Below are 21,152 nucleotides of genomic sequence, written 5' to 3' on the forward strand. Positions count from 1 at the left end.
TTAATAAGACCAGAACCTGAATTAGTTAATGCCTGAAGTTAGGCTTCCAGGGGGAAGATTTCAAACACAGACCTACAGAAACTGTTTGACTTGGAAGCTGATTCACATGGAATTTTTTTTTCTTTCCTGGTTTAGGCATGTTTCCCACTAAATCTGCAAATAACACTCCACAGTATGATGGCCTGGTTTTCAGAAATACTGAAGAGAAGGGGGAGAATTTCCTTTTCTTGATGAACTGTACCTTCCCATCAGCTCTTATTTTTCAGTGGAAGGAGAGAGAGCTTAGGAGAGTGACAGATGTTTCACTCTGACCTTCTCCAGATTGAAAGAGTTTCTTTCAGAAATCCTGAAACAGGTCCTTTTCATATTTTTCACATGAAATGTTTTGCTGTGTCTTCTAGACCTACCCTGCATTAAAAAGAGAAAGGATAACTTGAGATTTTTTAAAGTGAGTCAAATTCAGTCCAATTGTCCAAAAATTAGGTTATTTCTCATTTCACCAAAAAAAAAAAAAACAAAACCAAACCCAAAAAAAAACTACCACTTGTTTTTATTCAGAATAAAATTTATTTTCCAATATTCAGGTCAGCCACTGAACCGAAAATATCATAAGCTCTATCCCTTTCAGTTCTGCACTACAGTAGATCTTACTAAAGTCCGTGTCAAAATGTAGTATAACATTCTCAATAAACCTCTGGAAAGAGGGATCTTTAGGGAAGAGATTCTTTGTGAAGTGCTGAGCTCTCTTTACTTTTCTAGAATTAGGCAGGAGAGGGTGGAAGGCCAGTTACTCTTCTAGTCAAAAAGAGGTGGATTGCAAACACTAGAGCTGGTCTATAATTGCACTCACAAAAATAACTCTTGCTTACCTGCTGTGGTTAAGGAAGAAGGAAGGAAGGTCTAGTCTTGGTAGTACATGCTGTAACTAAAGAGCTCTTGGTTGTCCTGCTTGAGGTTAATCCTATAATTTGAGTAAAGAGCCAGGTCACAGTTACAACCTTTCACTGGGTTCAGGATGAGCCCTGGGCTGCTCTCAGCCACCATGAAAATTCATGGACAAGACAATGCACTCCAGACTCTCACCTCCTCCTGCTCCAGTAACCAGCTGTGGTCATCTCTGCAAGACAGCCCAGGGCCCAAGCCACCACTGCAGCTCTCACCCCAGCCTCAGATTCTCAGCATCCCAGTACTCCATCAATTCATACCCGGGTGGCACCTGTTTGCAGGTGTGAGTGCCAGGACAGGCTGACAGATGCAGATGCATTGGTGCAACTGCTGCCAAATGTTGTCCTTGCTCTCAGCAGGGAGGATTAGTTAGGTCATTTGTTGCTAGCTGTTCATCAAAGTTCACAGACCTCAGATTGTGCTGGCCTTTTGCTCTGGTTTGCCTTACAGACATCACTGAAATTGGTCACGGCATTGAAAGCTACCAGTAGGTTCAGAGTGGTGAACTGCCTCTGGTTCCATGGATAACAAATCCCCCAGCAAACCTAAACTGTCTCTTCACCTATCAGTTTCTGCTAGCAACAATTCACAAAAAACATTTTGGTGTGTCCAGCCATCTTCCATCTCCCCTACCTAATTCAAGAGGGCAACAGTTGACCCAAGCCCTGAATGAAGGTTGAAACATTCTGCTGGTTCAATAGCCATGTGCTCATTACAGCCACACACTTTTATCAATCACAGACACTATATAAGCAGGCAGCAGACTTTATGCGTGCTTGTGCCTTTCCCTTCCACCTCTTTGTACCTCTAATATGCCTTAAAACACACACAGGGAGCCAAAAGCAGACCAAGCAGCCTAAATCCCGCTTACATCCCAGTGCTTAGTATTCCACGTTGCCTGGCTCCAGGCCTTCAGAAATGCTTTGACAAAGGAACCACAATTGGAGGAATTAAGTGAAATTCAGCCTCTGGAGCCCACCTACTTTGCCCCAGTATAGCGAGGCTGGTTCTGTCATTTCACCTGAAAAGCTGCAGGGCTTAGGAATACAATTTTGATTCATAGTTAAACAAACATTTTCTTAACATGATTAAGACAAGGGATTGGACACCATGGGTGTAGCCATTTTAGTTGTTACAAGAACTGCGGTTTAGGTGAGAGCCTTCAAAATACAGAAACCACCACGTACAGTTCCATGATTCAAGTTTCTGAGTACAGCAGAATCTGGAACTGATTACAATTTATACCAAATGGCACCAATACTTTATATATCCATATGGATCCTCTAAAAAAAATCAGTCATTTTTCAGGCAGACATTTCCTTGCTACAAAAAATAAAATTGCTGACATGGTAGAACTGAATTTTGCTAGTTCCCTTTTAATGCTGCTGTGCTAATGAGAATGAAGTTACTATGGAACTGAAGTTACGTGCATTTCAGCTAGAAAGTTATTTGTTATGAACAGATACTTTCATGTTAAGATGCTATTCAGTGAAAAAATTAGCCAGTGTTAAAACTATCAAAGTGAACGCTAACATTCTTTGGGAAAAAACTCTCACAGCTGGACAGATGGTTTGGGTCCAAGAGACAAAACTGAGAGTGATGAAAAATATTCAGCTAGTCAGTGGCAACTGACATACTCAAGTAAATTCCTGACTAAGAGAAGTCCTAGAATGCTAAAGGCACCGAAGGAGTTGTCATGACCTATTAGCTCACATTGATCATCACCCTTGTGTGGGTTGAATCTGAGTTTGGCAGGGGAGGGGCTCCTGGCTTTGGCGCTTTACTAATTCCTCAAAAAAAAAGGTAACAGACCCAATTAGAGCATGTCACAGGCCTCATCTGGGCAGCAATTAAACCACAGTGCATTCCTTCAAAGTGCATGGCAAACTCAGGAACCCCGCTGCTGCCTCTAGAAGACACTACAGTATTGTTCTTTTAACAATGCCACCCACTTTGAAGGGCAGTTTGTGCTGCTGGGGCCTCTTTTAACACCAAGCAGGCCAAAGGAGTTATTAAGGAGTCATTCAAGCAAAGAAGGGGTGAATTGCTGTGTGTAACAGAGGCTACTGCTCACTTCTGAGGCCATGACTGGTGTAGTCACTGTCCCTGGGAGTGTTTAAGGAAAGACTGGATGTGGCATTCAGTGCCATGGTCCAGTTCACATGGTGGTGTTTGACCATGGGTTGGACTCAGTGATCTCAGAGGTCTTTTTCAAACTGATTGATTCTGTGATTATTTGGTATTTGTCTACCTTTTTCTATCAGAAGATCTGAAATTTACCGAGGGAAGCTGAGTATCCAAAAGAGAAGCAGAATAACTGAAGGAATGAGGAAAATCAGCCACTTGCTGAAGGTTTCTCAATGAGTGACAATGTCACCTTGTGAGACTAACAGAGGCTACTACAGGACTGGCCTACTGTCACTACTTTCAGCTGCAGGAATAACCTCACACAACAAAAGGACTAGAAAATCTGCACCCATGTGGGGCACCACCTCCACAGCTGGCACAGCTGTGCAAGATCTTGAATCCAAGCACCACTTCACCCCTCACCAACGTTTACCACTTCAGTGCCCGTGTGCCAACAAGGGAACATGTAATGAAACAGGAGTATCCTGTGACAACCTGTATTAATAAAAGATTTTCCTACCTGTGGGGAAAGAATGACATAAACCACAGAAATGCAGGATGCCAGCTGTGTCAGGTTTCCTTCAAGACCACTGGATCACCAAATATCTATCTGGTTTCTACAGTCTTCAGGCTGCATGTTTTGTCCCACATACATCTGAGGTCTGTGCTCACTTTGCTCTTTCCTCTCTAGACTGGAGAAATTACTGCTGTGTGTCTCAAGTTTGCTCTGCCCAAGGTAGGAGATTGCAGTAGGGACCTCCTGAGGTCCCTTCCAAGCTACATTTTTCCATGAGACATGCAACCTGGCACAGCAGTCTCTGCTGCCTGTCCTTACGTGAGATAGGTAAGGGGGCAGAGGGAACTTCACCTCCTCCCCTACTTGTCCCACACCTGAGCATGTGTCAGGTGCACTTTGGAGAGAGCAGAGCCCCAGCCTGCTCAGCCCACATCAGGAGAATCCCCTCCAGAAGGAGCAGCCTGCACAATGTGCGCTGTTGCTTGCAATTAACCCCTGTGCTCTTGAAGAGTTAAGTGGCAACCTCAGGCAGAAGGGAAGTTCTGCAATTTTTGTCCTGATAAAAGACACAGAGGAGAGAGGAAATTAGGGTATTCTTATTTTATTCACACTGACTTTCCCTTCCCCTCAAGTCATGCTTTGCCACACACTGCTTTCCATTAGCTCTGAAGTGAGGAGGATGGAGAGGATAATGCTAGCCAGCATGGAAAATTTCTACGTGACAATGTCAGCATCACCTCCAATCCCTATCTACTCAGGCTGCCAGGATCCATTCTGAGCTGCATTTTTCCAAAGCACTCCGTATTGATTTAGCTCTCCTCCCACTGAAACCTGTGGCACCTACATGGATTCCAGTGGGAGCAGGGAAAAGGCTGTGCCAAACTCTTTTGAAAAAAATCCCACCATGTGTGTCTAATGAGGAATGTCTCTGGCAGAAAAGTTTTGAGTGCAGCTAAGCAGATTTTTTGTTTCTTTCACATTAAAAGTTCAATTTCTACCACTTCTCATCCCAGCAGTAGCTGCCCAGAAGAGTGGGTAAGACATGTTCCAAAATCCCCAGCAGGATATTGTCTGTTTTCAACTAAAACTGAAATAAACTTTACTGTTATCAGGTCAGTCCCTGTAACTTTGTGAGTGGGCACTATTCTCAGGATGTAACCCATCTGTCCTTCTTGCTGCAGGCAGCCACCTAGCTCATCTCAGGGCACAAGGGCATTCCCCATTTTCTGTTCAATTTGATACCCTCTTCCAGGAGCTGTCTTCACTGAAGTCCTGCTTTTGCTATTTTGCTTGCAGCACATCCTGTCATTTGCTCGTGATCCAAAGCCTCAGCATCTCATGTATCCCATCCTTCCTGTTCGTTGGCATTGGAGGCCACAAAAGTAGTTTTCAGTCTCTAAATAAAGACTTGGCATGTGGTGAAATCGATAGCTGCCCTCCGGTACTTGGGAAGCCCTTCTGCCAAGGTAAACCGATCATTTCCCTCCCAGTGATCCCTCTCCTCACTGGAATAGAAGCCACCACCACCAAGTAGCAAAACTACCCAGAGAGATGTGGCATCTTTGTCTTTCTTTTACCATAAGCAAGAAATTTCAAACATGCCTTTAGCAATGAATGTGTTCTTTGGCATGCAGCATCACCAAACTGAGCTGAACAGCAAACATAGAATAAGGAAGTTTCAAAAATAAGACAGGAAAGGGAAATCCTTTGCTGTGCACAACAGTGAGCTGAATGAACATGGAATTTTCATTCACATTTGCTCATGATTATACTTTTTCTTTTTTAAAAAAGGAGAATTATTATTATTATTGAATTCCCTTAGGCTGCTAAGGAAAAAAGGAACTACATTAACTGTATTAGTGATTATGATGTTGGTTCATTGTAGCACACTGGAGATAAACCAAAGCAGATGATAGGGAGCTTTTGAGGATTTCACTACTGAGTGCATACTGCATTGAGACATATATTTTAATTTTGCATCTGGTAATAGTTCTGGTATTGGGTTATTCCACCAGAAGGCAGCAATAACTATTTTTAGCCAAAATGGCCCTTACCTCATCCAGTAAAATTCAGTTTATGTTTGAGGGTTTGCTAAACACATTACATCTACTATATATGAGACCTGACAAAACACTTGCAAATGTGTACCCCAAGGACAATAGGGGTATTTTCCCTGTCTAAACACCTAACTCAAAGCAGGTCCTAGGGACCCAGGAGCATCCAGGACTCAAGGGCAAGGACCTCGAACAAAAGCCTCTTGCACATGATCTACCGGGCTCCAGGGCAGGCCAAAAAAAAGGTCCCTGCAGTGTCTCTCTCACATTTTGATTCCCTTATGCTTCTAATGTTTCTGGTTTAGTTTCCTGTGATTTCCACTGTCATCTCTTCATTTCTTCTGTACAAGTACAGTTGACAGTATCTGTTAATATGAATACTGTCCTACCTAATTTTGGTGCAACTCGATTTTTGGTGCACTCATCTGACTTCAGTGACTCACACAGGGAACAACTCTGCTCCCACTTTATAGGCAATTTTCTAACACTTCAAAATTTTAAAAATGAAAACATTTAAAACTGTGAGGCATGAAATGTCTAAAACCTTTTGAAAGAGATCTAGCAACCCTAGAGACATTTGCTAATTATAACCTTTTTCTCTGTGTTTCATAACAAGTAGTATCTCACTGAACCCTTCCAACTCCCCTGTTGGCAACAAGACGTATGGACTGAAATGTAGTTAAAAGGCAAATTGTAAGAGTCAAAACAAGCTTTTTAAAATCTGAGTTTCAAGGGTTAGTTATCTTCATATAAATAATTTTATTGTAGGATTATAAATGGAATGAAGCATCATCAACTTGCAAAATCTGTTCATTTTATAATTAGTAAGTACTAATAAAAATTAATATAATTCTGCCATTGCACAGCCAGAAGAAGATCTGAGTCCGACACCAGCTCTTCAACAACTGGACAGAAATTTAATCAAATATTATAAAGGCTTGGAGATACTGTGGGAGAGATGGAGCCCTTAGGATTAGTTCGGGCTGAACGCTGCAGGGAAGGGGGATGCTCCGAGGGAAGCTGCTCGAACAGCAAAGACCCTTTCTGTCCTGGCCTGTCACTAGAGGTCAGCGCAGCCCCTGCTGTGCCGCGCTGCAATCCTTTCAGGAATGTTAAGAAAAGCCCCAGCTCCCAGAGGCAATCTGGTCTTATGAAACCCCTCCAAGACAGAATTTTTGTTTCTGCAACGGGAAGCCCCGCAAAAAGAAGAACATAGATGGAACGGGAAAGCTTGAACCCAAAATCGGCATAAAAGCACTCTGGAAGCTGCAAGTTTCCCGCGGAGCAATGAAGTGTAACAATGGCTATTTTTGAAAAGCCATTAGCCTAAGGTAGAAGCTGTCACCTAACAAGTCCAGCTCACTAACACTCCGAGGGCTCTTCCTGATGCATGAAAAATAAACTGCTTAATCTCCCTGCGTAACAAAATTCCTAGCCCAGGCTGAGAACAGCTGGTCTGGCTCATGTAAATCTAGCTCATACATGCAGGACAAGGAAACAGGGAAAGCATTAACTGCTCTGGAACCAGTCCTGAATAAAAAAAAGGAACAGACACTCATCTTCCCAACATAAGGAAACAGATATCCACTGTGATCCTTGATGTCACTGAATAAACCTCGTGATCTGCGGCTCTCTCTGCCATCAGCCCTGTCCTGGGGGGCTCACCCTCCAGCACGACCAGCCAGGAGGTGACAGCCACCACAGCACCTGATGGGAATCGTGGTGGAGCAGCTCTTCCTCTTCCCTTTAGAAGAGGAGACTGCAGCAGTCATCTGCTCTCAAGACAGGTGCAAGGGAGAGAGATTTGGCGCTGAAGAAATGTCACCTTGTGGCAATCAAATTAGTCACTTCCCCTCCTCGCACATGTTCTGGTAGCATTTCTGGTGTTCAACCCACCGCTCTAGCAGAAGAGCACAAGTTTTGTAAGCATGACTCAGGCTCCAACAAAGAACTGCATAGCAATACCCAAAAAGCCATTTAGAACAGGCTGCCCTACCTCAAATGGCAGCAAAGAAACTTGGTCTGCAATCTTTCCATAAACTCAGGCAAAGACATTTAGCACAACTTAACCTAACCTGTCTCCCTGTTCTGGCAGATGCAGGAAATCAACCCTTTGAAATCCAAAATGTTTGGTCAGCAGTTGGTTTCACCTCTTGGCATAGTGGCAAAGGAAACCAGGAGAATAAATTCATACAGACATATGGGGAAATAACTCATCTTGGTCAATGAACTATAACTAAGTGAAACTAGTGTAAATAAGAACCTAATTCCATATCCCAAACAAAAAGCAGAAATATTTTAGCCATTTAAAATTATTTTCTTCTCTAGTCTATATCTGACTCTGAGGATAAGTAAAATGATGTGCACACAGCTTGTAGCAACCATGAAAAAGTCAACTGATTCCTGTAGGAAGTATTTTTGCCACGGATGCATTAGCTGTAAAATATATTATCACTCTTTCTTTAATATATTATATATAAAGGAGGAAAAAAATTGTCACTGCTCTGTGCTTTCTCACTTTTTTTTCCCTTGGAAACATCAGTTCTAAAAGACACACATTATAATAAATGCAAGAGTAGAAAATATCTAAAGTTGAAAGTGCAGGACTGTATTGCCTGAGGTCATCTACCCATTACTAATACCTTTGAGTCATAGTGTTTGGGAGTCAAAAACAGACACCTTGCTGAGCCAAGTGCTGTAAAAAAGAGTTTCTCTCAACAGAGGTATCAAATGGGAAAATGAGATGGATAGAGGTGGAAAAAGTATGCAAATAAATGAGATAACACTAGTAACAGTGAGAGCAGCTGCCCACCCTGTACAAACACGGGATGTCACCAGGAATGGGGATTTCTGGCATGGCATCCTGAGCAGTCAGGAGAGCAGAGACACCACCCACAAAGATGGGCATTACCAGAAGAACCTGTTTGAGAGAATTTCTGACAGTCCAAGAACTTGTTGAAATTTTACGTAGCCCCTTTTACATTCCTGGAACAAAACACCTCCTGCTGCCCTCCAGCAACAGTGTTGACATTTTTGGAGGATCGTGGCACGAAGGAGAGTTTTGCCAAACAGTGTTGTAATGTGGCACTTGTTTGCAGCAGCTTTCCAGAAGGGGGAAAGAAAGAACATGGGTGCTTGCATGAACATTTTACAAGTGGAAACAACATGAAATTGTGAGCTGTCTGGAAGCAAACCAAATTAGACATACCCTGAGCAGGACAGAAGTAGCACACAAAGAACCTTGAATATAAAGATGTGACTGAAAACGGAACAGGAGAAACACAAAATACAATTGGAAAAAAAAAATTAAAAGCAAGAACAACAAACAGCATAAGCTTTCCAAATAAAAGTATTACTTCCTGTGAGACCTTTGGCAAATTACTCTGTTTCTCCATCAATACCATGGAGATAATGTTTCCTGCTGTCACTACACCCCTAAAAACTTTAAACTCCTGATTGTAAAGAAATCAATCACAGAGAAAGGTGGTGGGGGTGTACAGAAGATTTGTGCCTTAAGAATGTCAACATTCTGTAAGGGAAGTTTTAACTTTAATCTTCACTATTATGCTGCCATCAGGTTTAAGACATGTTCTTTAACATATGGAATGAAAAAATATACATTCTGTTTTGCTAAGCAAGCAGGTGAAGAATAAATTAGCCTTCTGTTTGTGGTCACCCTTCATGACCACACAACCAACCAAAAGCACAGAGAGATAGGTTATGGCATAAGGGATTGTAGCCCCCAGCTGTGCTAAACCCAGGAGGCCACAAACACACAGGGACACAATCAGCCTGGGTCTGACCTGTGGTTTTCCCTTCCTTTTTTTTTAAGATCACCATGAACATTTCTTCACCTTGCCCCATGGCTGTAAGCAGCAGATCTTTTGGGATGTGTCTATGTTTTGGCGATTTGCTTGAGTGGCAGAGGGAAGAAAGCCAATAAATCTTCTATACAGTGAACATAAGCTACAATTAGAAAGGCCCTCAAACCCACAGCTCCTCAGCTGCTGTGAATTGGCACAGATACATTAAAACTAATTGGCAGGATTCCTCAGGCAGCTCAAATCAGTGTCACTCCACTGAAGCTTATGAAGCAGCCCCAATTTGTAGAAGCTGGGGATCTGGCCCACAGCCTGTGCTGTGGTCCAGAAAGACCATCTGTGTTTAACAGAATCAGAAATCAAAAGGAAAGTCTTTACAATGTACTCAGTATTACTGAGACAAGTGATTTTCATGGTGTTAAGTCAGGTAGACTAAACAAGAGCTATAGAAGATAAAAACTAGTTCTTTGTTTCTTTTTCTGTATAGTTTACCAGGAAAAGTTATGTAATTTTGTGCAACGTATTCCACGAGGCAATGAAATGTGAAGGCAAGAAGGAGACAACTGAGGAGGTAAGAAGGACAGGAATAACAGAATAAGGAATTCAAGCTACTTAATGAATTACAGACACTAAAGTGTGCTTCCCTGCTCATGCTGAATTGATGTCAAACCCATTCCCACTGATGTCAGTGGAAAGAGTGGCATTACACAATGCTGCTCAGCAGCCCAAGGGAGGGGCAGCATAAAAGCAGAGGAGAAGGTTCAGGTAGTTCAGCTTTTTATTTTGGAAGCTATATTGAAATCTTCCATATTCAACTTTCACAGGAAGTTGGATACCATTGTTAGCATTCCAATTGTTAAAGGCCAGATGCAGAGTTAAAACTAGCCCAGCAATCAGCACAGGGGGAAGGGGATGGAGAAGTGGTGAGGGGAGATCATATCAATGCATCTAAATTCATGTTTAGTGAATAGTGGTAGTGAATAGTGAAAAATTCATGTTTGGTGCTCTGTGGTAGAAATCAATATTATTTGTGCAAAGCCCTTCTGGGATGTCCAGCAAAAAGCAGTGCTTTTGTCATGTGATAACTCAGTCTTAAGTATCCTGTGGTGAGGAATTTATGATTGTCCTTACTTTGAAGAAGCTGCATCTGCACTCAGGAAGTCACTGAAAAGGGCTTGTTTATGTCTGTAACACATGCACACATGTATTTTCAGGGCACAGAATGTAAATGAACTGCTTTGAATTCCAGGGAACCAAGCACATCCCAAAACTTCTGGACACCAGAGTGTTTCCCTGTATCTGCTCATGTAATCATTGTTTGTCCTAGAGGCTAATGCATAAGGATGAGTAAAAATGAGATAGAGAAAATACATCTCTGCAGCTTTGACACAGGAAAAATTCACTGCACTTTACAAGCATCTGCCCTTAGCAGCAATTTCTCACCCTGTTCCAGGGTCACTTCTCACCCTGCTCCACCAGCTACCTGATCAATTCCCAGGGGAAAGTCTGCAGTGAAAACTCTTTTAAAACAGACTCTCCTCAAGACTGAAATGGTGCAGTGGCAGTGAGAAAATTTGCACACTGAGTGAGAATTTCTTCCAGCATGCAAAGTCAGAACGACTGAGGAGAGTAATTCTGCTTTAACTTTGTAATCTATTTTTAATGTTTGGAGATGTTTTGAATGACACTGAGAAAATATGTGTGTGGTTTTGAAAGAAAGGCTACCAACAAAATCGGTGCAAGCAATCTTGTGTAATTGGGCTCTGCTGGCACGGTGCTTACACAATGCAAGCAGCTATTCCAGGCTAAGCCTCTCCAGGGCTCTGGCACTGCTTGGTGCTAACAGCACACAGAGCACGTGTGGTGCAAATTCAACTCTGTAACCACTGGTAACTCATTGAGAGGATTTAGGATTTCAACTAAACTACATCTGAATAAAGGTATGTGCAAGTTTATTAGTGCTAAGCAGATTTGCATTTCAGAAACAGAGCCTATTCCACAGCTGCTCCATCTTTTACACATTGCCAGTCCTTCAGCCTTGGTCTGGGGTCCAAAAGAGCCAGAAAGACTGCAGCCTGCCTTCAGTCCTATCCATGACAGAATCTTTTAAGCAAAATCTAGTTCTGTGTTTCAGCTGAAGTTAGTATTTGATCCACTGTTCACTACAAAGAATTATACTTCTCTTAGTCAGATTTGTTGAGCATGATCTGCAAAGATCAACATCCTCCAAAAGCTTTATCCTAAATATGATTATTAACACAAGAAAGATGTACTGTAAGTATTATAACTTTCAGGTCCTTCTATAAATTAAATTATTGATTTTGAAAGGAGTTTTGCTTGAAAGATTCCATTTTTGTTTAACTTTATTTTAAAAGGTGCTTTCAAGGAAAACCTTGGTCCTGGGTCACTATTAAGTCTCAAAAAACCAACAACAATGTTTATTCACACACGACTAGTATGTCTCTTCTTTTTCATAAACAATCACTTTCTTGTCATGGCAGACAGGATCTTTGCAAAGTTCTGAACAAGGCAGGAACTTTCCTGAAGATGATTTTTATAGAAATTGCTCTGGCATCGTGTAGTCTACCTAAGGATAACACAGATTTACTAGTTTGTATACAAACAGCATACTGGCTAACAATCACAATCCTTGCCTACATAATATCTGAAACAAAAGGTTTAACATTCTCCAAATTCCTTAAGTGCCACAGGTCCTTAACTCTCACCACTTCCAGCCTGACCCCTCATCTGTATAATCTTAAACAGAAGAAATATTTTTCATCCACATAGCACCAGCTGTCTTTCAAGTCTCTACCTTCCCACTAAAATAATCACCAATCCCAAACCATTCATTAGGGTCTTCAGTAAACACACAGCTATTCTAACATAAAAACTACGGATGTAAAAAGCAGCAGAAAGGTTTTTTACAGCAATTTACTTTATTTATATAAAGTGAAGGAAAGGCATGTACCCTTGAGAACAGAAAATGTTGGGATAGGGCAAAAAGATAAAGAAATACCACACTATATTCCATTTTAACTGAGTATAATCTGAAAATCATTAAATTATTTTTTTTTCAGGCTTGAGAGAGTCTTGGAAGCTTGGTATGTATCTTTAAGACCACTAAGCTGAAAATAATTAAATTGGAAATTGTGTTTTTTTTTAAAAGGCATATCAAATTAATTAATGGAACATATTTGAGGATTTCAGCATAGTTGCCATCTGAGAGCTATAGCTGCACAGCCATCTTCATTAAATACATGCATAGCAATTCTGTTTCCCTGCATGTAAACACACCTAGTTTGCTTAAACACTTCTAGTCTACTGGATAAGTTCCCTTGAGGAAGAGAGTACTCAGACAAAATGAAGATTCATAGACTTTAAATGTCATTCTTAACCATGGAAGATTTGCACATCCTGTTAGACATATTTTGTCTTCTTAAAACATGTTAGCCAATTTCGTCCTCTTTTCTAAGCTAAAAAAAAAATTCTTTTTCCAACACTCCAATCCCAAAGAAATTCAAATATTTAACCATAATGAAATCCTTTAAAGAAGTAGTAATTACTCAAGACACTAAGGCCTACTGCTGGTGTGCCTCCTCATTTTTTGTGGAGTACAAAAGATGACATCCTAGCATGTTTTTGAGCAAGTGTTCTCCTCATGCAAAGAGAACTGCAGACCAATCCCTATCAAATTCTTTTACTTCTATTGGCAGGGGAGGGCAAAACCCCCTAAGATCTTTCCTTTGTTTAAATGCATTTCCTGCCTTCCTTACTGCTGTAGACTGTGTTGTGACAGGCCTATTTATAGCCCAAAGAAAGGAAAAAGCACCACTGGAGGCAGGAAAACTAAGTTGGGAAAGAATAGAAGGAAGTGTGGCTGCAATTTAGCCAAACAATCTAGAACTAATTGAGCTGAAAGGAGCCCCAGCCCCAGTGAAGCTGCTGGGAGGGAGCAGAGCACAATCCTGCTTCTCTCTCCAGGGCTGCTGAGTGGAAGAGCCATGGGCAGGACACTGCTGGGAGCAAATAACCTCAGCATCTCCATATCCTGAGAAGAACTCGTTGAAAAAAGGAGAGTGATGCAAGTTGGATACCTGTCAAATTAAGGTAAGTGCCTCCTTCTGGCATTTCTGCTTGCTGCATGCTCCACTTCTTCTCAGGTGTGGCCAGGCTGGTACAGGAAAAAAGAATGAGCTTTGGAGAAGGAATGGCTACTGACTTTTAGATAAAGGTTTAGCAGGATGGCTGATTTTTAGATAAAGAAATCTGAATTCACTCATGGATTCCTCAGAACTGTTCTAAAGCAAAAGAAACCTTTGCCATAAATCCATGACATAACTGCTGTTTTCCTGACTGGTGTCATGTTCATCTTACAGATTGTGATTAAGTACCAGAGAAATGTTGTGGTAAATCTGTGCCCCAAAGGAAAATGTGATGCCAATTCTGCATTCACTTAAAAATATAGATTTAGAGAAAGACAGAGGGAGGGAGAAGTATATTAAATATATATTTATACAAGAGCTATTAATACGGAATATAGAAATATATCAAAATGTATATAATGCAAGTTTTGTGATAATTTAGTCTTATAATGTAAACTTGAAGGTAGCAACTTAGCCTGAATTAAAGTACCTGAAAATTTCTTTCAGGTACTATACACAATATCACGCTATCATGACTGAGTGTGTAAAAAACTTCATTTTAAGATAATCAGTTTACACACCACATTAATTCACTGAGTTGCCATCAACAAGACACACTTCCAAGATGGAAAAATTGAGTTTTACAAGATTGTATTTGATTTCTTCAACTCTCAACATGTCCTTTGCACTTCTAACGAAGGGAACACTGTTGTGATTTGCAGGCAGCAGAATAGAAGCTGTAGAATAACAGACTCGGGTTTTCATCATGCAAATTTCATGTTCTTTGAAAGATCTGTGAGAATGACCTTTGTATTAGTCTCATTTGTGTTAACACATTGCCTCTAAGCATGTGCTATTCAGATGATTAATTTGTTATTCAGATGTTGTCTAGGATTAGTGGTTTATGGTAAAAAGTTGCTGGTGACTAAAAAGGAAGTGTGATGTGTTGTTATTCTACTGTATCCCCATAGGATGCTATTATGTTTAGAGTCTGCTATTGTGAAGATAGCAAGGCAGGATGTCACCCATGTAGGTGAAAAGCCTCGACAGGACAATTGTAAACAGCAGCAGTCAGCTGAACCCTGATCCAGGGAGGTGCCAAGCAGCAATCCCAATGAAGCTGAAGTAAGGCAAGGCTCATGGAAAGGATAGGGCCTTTCTTGGTGTGATTTCAAAGTACTCAGCATTTACAGTGATTCTCAGTAATTTACAGTAGTTCTCGGTGGTTATAAGCCTGGTCTTGTGAAGACTAAAATGGCAGTAAAACTAGAAGCTTTGCAAGAGAAAGCTCTTTAGAATGAAATTTGAGTAACTAGCATAGCATGCTCTCATGCAGGTAACATTCCTTGTTTTCCATTTCAGTCACTGATTGTCCTGCACAAAAACTAAACAGAAACAGAAAAAAATAGTGGTTTAATTTAAAAATTTAGTAAACATTGCAGTTTCTGGTTTTGAATAAACACAATCATTTTCATGAGATGTTGGTTTCACAGCGACTGTAACACAGCTACACAGTACACGCCATATAATTCAGATTTATTCAGGTCAGCAGGACTCACCACATTATTTTAAAGCTTGGTAGCACTGCATGAATGTAGCAAAACAGAAACATTTCCTTAGCCATGAGGAGAAGATCTTTACAAATCAGCCAGTTACATTGTAGATTACAGGGAAAGGTGATCAAAAGCATACTGATGCACATTTGCCTTTGGAAAAAATACTACAGATGATACTTCAAAATTCCCTAATTAATACTCTTAATAAACACACACATATAAAGATTTGTTTCTAAACTGCAAGCGTTCACATGTTGATGAGTTCAAAGTTTGCAAATAGAGGGTTTTATCCCTCTATTTGGGATAAATAGAATTGTGAGGAAAAAATACTTCACTGAAAGAGTGACTGGACACTGAAATGGGCTGCCCAGGGAGGTGGTTGAGTCACTGTCCCTGGAGGTGTTTAAAAAAAGACTTGATGAGGCACTCAGTGCCATGGTTTAGCTGATAAGGTAATGGTTGCTCACAGGCTGGGACTCCATGATCTCAAAGGTCTTTTCCAGCCTAGTTTATTCTGTGATTTCAGAAGGCTTAGAATGAAATTTACACCCCAGCACCTTATAAAATCTTACCACCTGCTAGGGTCTAATTACTCTGCAGGAGATTCTTTCTACATAAACACTTTTGAGTGTTCACAAGTACTAACAGAGCTGCAATTATTAAAGCTCCAAGCTAAAAATTAAATATGAGAATTTGATATACCAGAAGGAAGTTGAGGTTCACATGCTTCCTACCCTGACATTATTTTACCACGTAATTAAAGAGGTTTAGAGTTGTCAAATAAATACCTCAGTCAGCTGTCACTACTGTGTGGACAGTATGGATTTCTGGTTCCAGGAAAGCTGACTGACTTGAAGAAAAATCACATGACTTAAAAAGTAATGCACTTTGGGTGACAAGTCATGCCATGCTTTCCTGCAAAGCTAGCTCAGGTTTAGTAAGATTTATTATTCCTCATGCAATTTCTCCAGTGTAAGCATCTTAATTTCTCTCTAAGCCCTTATTGCACTACCAGACACTCTTACAAGGAAGCTTTGTGCTCCAAGTCACCATTTAGTAGGGCCCACTAACATTATAGGAAAAAAGAGCACAGAATTACAAGTGTTTGGAGTAGTCAAAGCAAGACTTTTCAATAACTCATGTACAGTCTACAGTACAGTGTCACTCAAGAAACAGAACTGGGGAAGAGGGAACATGAAAAGAAACCCAGTTAAAACACATTAAGACATCAACATTCAGTATTGGATAGCATCAGAATAGTTCTACAAAGAGATGCAGCTGTTCAACACAACAGAATTGTTAGTGTTAACAAATAAATTTTGTTGATAATGTTTAAAACACCTAGCTCATAACTATGTGCTGAATAGCATCCTGACTCATGGAAATGTTTATGCAGGTGCTTAAATTTAAGCATATGGATAGTTTCATTGATTTCAAGCAAAATTATTTCAACAGACTGATAAAATTTAAAGCCTGGCAGAGTCATTAGATCATCCAGTCTGACTACAAACACAGCATGTTAATTTCACCATTTCTCATATCCAAAATCCAAAAGCTTTCCTGCTTGCAACAGAAGAGTATGGATAAAAGTTTAAGGGGAAGATCACAATGTTCTACACACGTGAGTAGCAATCCACAACAGTGAGAATTGCTCAGGCTGACACAAATCCTTCAGCTCAAATGGGAATTAAATGTGCAGGCTTTGCACCAACTTACTGCACAAGGGTGAAGGTCAGTGTGTGTGTGGAGGATGGACTGTTTCTCCCAGAAGTCTCTGTGCTATCAGAAAAAGCCATTAACTTTACTTTGGTTGCTTTCCTAGTCTTCTAGTGGACTAGAAAAGTACTGTTGCATAAACATGGGTTTCAAAAAAAGCTTCTTTAAAATCAAGCTTTATGCCAAAGTGCAGATATATTTTTTTACCTAAAGTTCTCTCATTTACCCCAGACCATGTGCAAATTGTGGTAAAAAATAAGGAGCCATTGTTCAGGAACAGATGAAACATAGCTACATTAACCAAATAGAAAAATACATCTAGAATGAATTTGTCAAATCTCCTACTTGGTCACACCTAGGCAGTTTAAAAAGACTGATTATCTGAACAACAGATGAGAAAAAGTGGGAGACATGACCTGGGGTCTCCTTTCCAAGGATTAATAACAGTGGATTTCTGCTGCATGAACACACAGCAGCAGAAGTGGTGTTGGAAGGATATGTACAATATATGGTATTAACAAAAAAAAGAAGAGGGGGAACAAGAAAGACTGTCTTGGAGTACAAGTCCACCTGATCATGCAGGTATCTTAATGTCTTAGGTTACAAAAAAAATTGTGTTGAGAAGTATTTTTGTCTTTATCTTCTTTATCTTCTTCTTATGTAAATTGAGTTTCAGGGTTGGTAATCTCCTGGTTACTTAGTATAGTACTTCCTGGGAAGCAGATGGGTACTCTAGGGGAAGGAAAAGCTTTTCACAGCTTTTGGCAGCAGGGGGAAATGACAAACACTCTAACTTATGTAGAAGTAGATTCAGGTCCTCTGCTCTTCTCTAAACTCAGTGCAGCAATTTGCTCTCATGTGGATGCCATCTCTGAAGTGTCCCTTCCCAGCTCTCTGTCTAGGGATGATTGCAGACCCATCTCTCACAATGGTCCCAAACAAACTCTGGACTCAAAAAACTGCACAGTGCAAAACACAGCCCTGCTCCAATGGTTCTGTAGTGCAGCACCACACAGCCCCAGGAAAATGAAGATGCAAAGTGGCCACCCTCTTGCCAGTATTGCAAGGAGGATGTGCCACTTGGTCCAGATAGGAGAAATGCAGTGAGCAGCCAGAGCAGTTTTGGTGTGACACAGAGCTCTGTGTGCAGTCTGCTCTGCCAGCATGGCCCAGCCATGCACCAAATAACTCCATTGGAGGGGCTGGATGGAGGAATTTGAAGTCAAGCTAACGGGTCTGGCATTGTCTCACTAATTGATTAATGACTGTTTTTATTATAGAGCTGTAATTCACTTGAGTTAGAAAGAGCAGAAATTAATGAGTACCAACATCTCTGTTTAGACAGCTCAGCATTCTTAGAATCCTTTATATTCTAACACACCTTTTTTTCCAGCATAGTGTTCCAGCATAGTGTTCCATTGTTATTTTGGATTATTACCGTACCACAATTATCTTGGAAGGCTAGAGACAAAGATAAATCTTCAAAGATGAGGTCATTACTAAAGGGAAAAGGAAAACCAAATTCAGTCTCAATTGAACTACAAAATATGCTTCATAACTTCATAAACGGGAACAGCAAGAGAGAGAAGTGGATTAATGCTGAATTTTTCCATGCTGCTTGACCTCCTTCCCAAGCATGGATAGTCTCTTCTTTCTCTCTTAAAAAAAAAATGAAAAAGAACTTTCAAACTGCCTTCATATAGTGCTGTGGTTTTATACTGAACACAGTCTGTGTGGAATTCTGGACCCAGCACATCACTCTGATATAATGTTTTTCATCCAGATATATTCCATTAGGAATAACTGTCTTAAGCAATAGTTAAAAGCAGTAAAAATGTAAAAGAGGAGGATAATGTCCTTATAACACTAAAAGAACTTGAACTGGAACTAACAACAGAGAAGGCCCCAGAGTAAAACAAGTGCAATAAATCCAGCAGTTATATATAGAGACCTTGGCCCCAAGGGGCTCTGTCATACAAAATATTAAGTGTTGTAACTATAATAAGCAAATCTCCTCTCAACTAAGGAGCATGGAAGCAATAGACTCTCTCTTGTCTTTGCACTGAATGCTTCATACATAGTAGGAAGGCAGAGATGCATGCAAATTCACTCATCCCAGAGTAAGCTGGGAGCATGAACCCTGAGACATTTGCAGCAAATTTCAATCAGGCTGCTGGATATCAGAGTCTGACTGACAAACATGCTGTGTGTTGGAGTAAGTGGAGATCCTGCCTGACAGTTCTGTCCAGGTAGGCATTTGTGATCCATGCCTCACTTTACAGTGCATAAAAATGCTACTGTTCATAAGTGAGCAGTGCATTAATTTTTTAGTATTTTGACAGAAACTGTTAAAAAAAGGTCAGAGCGAAGAAGGAAATAGGCTTGGTTTTTTTCCTCTTTTCTGGGTCTGTTACTAGTCTCCATTGTTTCCACTCTTGCAATGTCAATGCAAATGGACTATGTCCTGCTGCAATTTGGCATGTAGTGCTCTAAGCTGGTATTTAGATACTCAGTACCAGCCTGAGCTGCGTCACTGAGGAAAGACTGACTTGCCAAACCAAGAAGCACTGTGACATCAGTGGTGACAACATGTTTGTCAAAATTAGTAAAGTGAAAAAACTTAAACTTTTTTGCTATTCATGTGTAATACAAATTTGGCAGATATTTTCTCTGTTTGTTTTCTCTGTAAAATTTGAGTGAAAATAATTCTCAGAAATTATTTATACAAGACAAAGTTGAGAGCAGTTGAACTTACACTAGGAGAGACAAGTAAAATGCAGTAAGCTAGATACTCTCAGTAAAACAGAAGTAAATGCATTTTAAAACATATGTTTTAAATATAAATTGAAGACTTTCTGAGCAACTATAATTTCATTTAAAGTCTGAGAGAGGATGTCATTAAGAACTCAGAAAAAAGCCCTGATGTCATATTCTTGGTCTCTTGTATTCATTTGCACCAAGTGTGGGAAAAAACCCATACTTACTGGAGATTTTTAAATGGTAAAGGAACTACTGATTAGTTCAAACTTACCCCATGCAGAAAAGACAACAAAAACTGAGAGCTGCTGTACATTCAACATCACAGCAATGTCCATCCTTGTTCAGCACATCACTCACCATGAGGATGGCTAAGGAAACCTGGAGAACAAATCTCTTCCAAATACACAAGTCTGTTTAGAAAACTTCAATCTAGACAGTATTGAAAAAAACCACCTTTATGACAGATGTGCTTTTGTGCTACTGTATCTAAGCCTAGAATTACTGAACACTCTTCAAGCTCTGTTTCTGAAATGAGCATATCCACCCTGTGGAAATTAACTATTCAATGTAGTTGGTAACCGACAATGAAGAGCTTTTGTTGTTTTGGTTTTTTGGTTTTTTGCAATCATGGGTCTATTGTCACTGCTAGAGAAGCTGTCCTTAGTGCCTGCTATCACTGCATGGCACAATTTCACCCTGTCTCTTAGCAAGGGAGATGTCAGCCTGCTTTAGCATTCAGAGTGCAGAACAACTTTTATTTTTCATTCCACCTCTGTACTTCAAGGTGAAACAAAATCAAGTAAAGTGAACAGAAAATAAAGAACAGTACTCTTACAATAATAGTAACAATTTTAATAATTAAAATTTCTTACACATCTATATAAGGAAGAAACTGAGAATTTCCAGCTCCTCTGTGAGTACTGTGGGCTTTGGAAAGGCAGGAATAAGTGTGATAAGGGTTGTCTTGTGTATGGGGGTATTTTTGTTTGAGTCGGTTTGAGGTTTTCATTCATCCCATCAGTCATTGCCATCCCCCTTCTAAATCTGAGAACCAAAGACAGAGATAAAATAAGACCATCCCCCATTTTTCATGCCAAATTTGTAATCCCTAAAGTCTAGTATGTCCCTATACTTCTTTAAAAAAATATCACATAAGTTAATATACAATTCCCATTAACTTGCAGCTGTGAGTGCACAGCATTTCCACAAACCAGTGTACAGATTCCAAGGTGGACATCAAGAGGAGGAAAGAAGGAAAAGGAGGGAGGTCCCACCAGTAATGTACATGAGAGAAAAGGCTGCATTCCACTTTTATCATTAAGCTTCACCCTTCCACCTAGGATCTTTACCTCCTGGATCCTCTCTCCTTTACTCTTATAGGTGTGCTCTTTACAGCTGGATGACGTTCATCCAAACAGGTGATCCTCACAGGTCACTTCTAACTGAGATTATTCTATTCCATTCCATTCCATTCCATTCCATTCCATTCCATTCCATTCCCTCTCCTATCC

The 21,152-nt window shown here is 40.4% G+C and overlaps 1 protein-coding gene across 8 annotated transcripts in view; it reads left to right on the plus strand.

The window, feature by feature from the left end:
* Positions 1-9,717: 9,717 nt before the first annotated feature.
* RASGRP3 (RAS guanyl releasing protein 3) overlaps positions 9,718-21,152 on the plus strand; it is a 61,359-nt gene continuing 49,924 nt past the window's right edge. For 7 of the 8 annotated variants that reach the window (XM_064414823.1, XM_064414824.1, XM_064414826.1 and 4 more), the window contains exons 1-2: positions 9,718-10,035; positions 13,449-13,574. The gene's annotated coding sequence lies outside the window, so the exon portion shown is untranslated. Of the gene's footprint in view, positions 10,036-12,544; positions 12,569-13,448; positions 13,575-21,152 lie in introns of all 8 variants that reach the window. The other variant, XM_064414821.1, reaches the window with a different exon arrangement.

This window comes from Passer domesticus, chromosome 3 (assembly GCF_036417665.1).
Source record: "Passer domesticus isolate bPasDom1 chromosome 3, bPasDom1.hap1, whole genome shotgun sequence".
Classification (NCBI taxonomy): Eukaryota; Metazoa; Chordata; class Aves; order Passeriformes; family Passeridae; genus Passer; species Passer domesticus.